Here is a 3358-nt window from a genome sequence, read left to right on the forward strand (position 1 = left end):
TTTGTTTTTTTGCATATTTAAGACCATATAGGGTTTTTTTTGTTTGTTTCTCCTCTGAAAAGATGCAAAAAGTTCATTAAATTGAGCACCAAAGTCACCGCGTTCTGTTCCTCTGCGAGTCTACACAGCTGCGTCTGTATATAAAGGTACAAGATCACACTTTTTTATCGTGTGACGGTTTTTGTTTTCATCACTTTTGTGTTGTAGCTGAGGTCATTTTCTTTTTTTTGGGGGGGGGGAGTTTGTTTTGTTTTAATTTTTCTCCTGAGGAAGACTTTGTGGCCTTTCTCCTGGGGAGGAACGGTTGTTGGTACAGAGTATAAAAGAAGAAATTTAACGGGCAGCCGAATGAACTGACTGTCGGGTTGGGGGGGAAACAAAAGTTAAAATAAATGAGATTATGTCTGAAAATGTGGGATCTTCCAGTCTATTCTATATATAATTTAAATCAGAGTGGGGGCTGATCTGGAGATATTTTATAATACGCTTGGATTTGTATGTTTGAATTCTTTTCCTCAGGATCTGTTTTGAGTTTTTAAAAGCGTTGATATTTTATTGGTGTGACATTTTTGCACTGCCTCATGTATTTTAAAATCATGTCCTTTTTTTTTGTGTGTTTGTCTCTGTTGCCTTGAATTATTGAATACATTGTGCTTTACCATCATTCGCCTTGAGGTTGCTCTTTTGTTTTATTTTGTTTGTTTTTTAACCCCCTTTCTCAGTTAAACACCTTTCAGGGTTTGATTTTCATTCCACACAAACCGCCGTCAGTATATTTAATATCCTTAAAGTCAGTCAGAAACAAATGTAAAGGTTTATAAGATAAATGTGTGTCAGTCCCTCCAGGAAGTTAAAACAATTAATGTAAATTAAAACAATCAGTGAATTTGTCCAAAACGTTGAGCTCCAACTTCCTTCCTAGTGATGCTCGAGGTTAGTCGATATGTCATTTTTATCTTGTAAACATCAAAACGCTGGCTAACTATCTAACTAACTTAAGATGTGATTCACTTTTATCTTTTAACCACCTTCAAAATCTGGTTTTCTTTTCAAAATAGTCTTTTCAACATAGTTTAAAGCAGTTGTTCCCAACATTTTCCTTAAGGGAGCTCGTTTCTATCAGAGCAAACTGATTATATTTTATGTTTATTTCATTTTATCTTCAATAATAACGACAAACAGTGATCATAATAACAGCAGGAAGTTTATGTAAAATGAGCAGATTATTTGCATTTTAAATATTGATCAGAAATTAGTTTTGCTCCATAATTTTTGTGAAATCGACCGAAGTGATACGTAACCACGTTTAGCAAGTTAGAGAAGTGGACGTCAACCTGAAGCTAATGCTGCGAACATTACTTTTTTTTTTTTTTTAAATGACGCGGTTTACCATCCCACTCGGATTATTATTATTATCTTTTGATTAATAACAATTTCAAATGATTGCGATTTTATTCTCACTGGAACAAGTTGCCTACGATTTTTAATTATTATTTTTTAAATCGCAACTACTTTGCGAATTTCATTACAAAAAAACGCCTAAAAACATCGTAGTTTTTTTTAGAAAAGACGCAGTTAAAAGTCCAATTTGTAGCATTTAATGACATCTAGTGGTGTAATTGAAGATTGCCACATGGCGGACTCCGCCACTGGAGATAAAAACGTCTCATTCTAAGGTAACAAAAAACACTGATTATTATTTCCAGGTGATTAAACACTTAATGAAAACATACCTATTAATATAATATAATATTTCTGACTATAGATCCTCGTCAATGTTTCACACTGGAGCTTTAAAATCAGCCCTTTTAGGCCACAACAACCCAAATAAAGCCTGTGAAATCCTGGAGGGACTGTTTTGTATATCCAGAGTTTATTTTAAAGTCTTATCTCTCATGTATTTGAGCTCCTCACCAGCCTTTTTCACACCAGTTTTAGGCGATAACGTCTCCTGATTGAACGACCTGGAGTGGAATGAAGATCTGCTCTGTGTTATTTCTCACGAGAACCAAAGAACTGCCGTCATTTCCATTCGAACTCTTCTTAACGTGGCGCCTGGTGAACCTTTTACTCTGATTCATGTCAACTTGTTTTTCCTTGTTTTTCTTCTTTTTTTAAAGCAGCTGAACGTGTGAGATGAATTTAAACTGAGACAAATTTGAGAGCCTGTCGTATCGTCCATGAAACAGCGAGTGTGTGTGCTTCAGTCCGAGTAATAGATGTACATGTGATCAATAAGTTGCTCTGAGGGCTGTAGGCGGCAGCCGGAGGGCTGAGGACTGTAGACCCCTGATCTCACTCAGATGTGGCATATATCTGCAACAACTGGGGGGGAAATGCTGATAAATGCTGTCTCTTTTTAATAAATGTGCTATTTTATCAGAACGTGTCGCTGCTGTTTTACATTCGAGGTTATTCGGTGTTTAACGGGAGTCTCGTGCTGTGCCTGGTAATCCAAAGTGTGAAGCATTTTGGAGTTACGCAACTTTGTGAATGAACAAAGACGTTAACTCGTTAATGTCCAATGTGGGAAAGGTCTTAAAGTACGAGCTCATTTAAGCACAAATCCACTGAAAGGGGTCAAATCGGTCAAACTGAGGCTACAGCAGGTTTTTATTAACATCCTAGGAGGTGATTTTATTTTGAAAACCCCTCCAGAACAACAATATGGATTAAAAACCAGCTTTATTGGTCCAGTATTTAAATTATTCATTATTATTATTATTATTATTCTAATAGGATAAAATGAGGAACACGTAATTACTAAATACATTTTACATTAATGGTTTTATCCCGAGATCTATGAGGAGTTTATATAAAATGTTTGCTTCCATTGAATTCAAAACAACTTTTATTTTAATAATATGATCCAATAAATCTAATATTTAACATATAAATGTTTTTTTATATTTAATCAGGACATTTGAGTATAATTTTGCAGTTTCTTGTCTGATAAAATTAGCTTTTAGATGTAACTATAGTTAGCTAACTTAATATGTGTCACTTTAATTGTTTAAAGAACCAGTATGTAGGATTTAGTGACATCTAGTGGTGAAGATGCAGATTGCAACTAACTGAACACCACTCACGTCTGTTTTTGACGACCTGAGAATGTGAACAAGCTGTGAAGTGTAAATTAGCTAGTTATAGATATGATTTCATCAGGACATTTTTATGTATATATATATAAAATACTGTGCTTTATATATTTATATTTATATATAAAGCAGTCTTAAAATATTCTAAGGTAACAAACACACAACAATTCTTATATTCAGATGATTAAACACTAATGAAAACATACCTATGAATATTTTATTACATTTAGATCCTCTTAAATGTTACACAATGGAGCTTT

This window comes from Morone saxatilis, unplaced genomic scaffold (genome assembly GCF_004916995.1).
Source record: "Morone saxatilis isolate NCDOM2014 unplaced genomic scaffold, NCSU_SB_2.0 Contig16, whole genome shotgun sequence".
Classification (NCBI taxonomy): Eukaryota; Metazoa; Chordata; class Actinopteri; family Moronidae; genus Morone; species Morone saxatilis.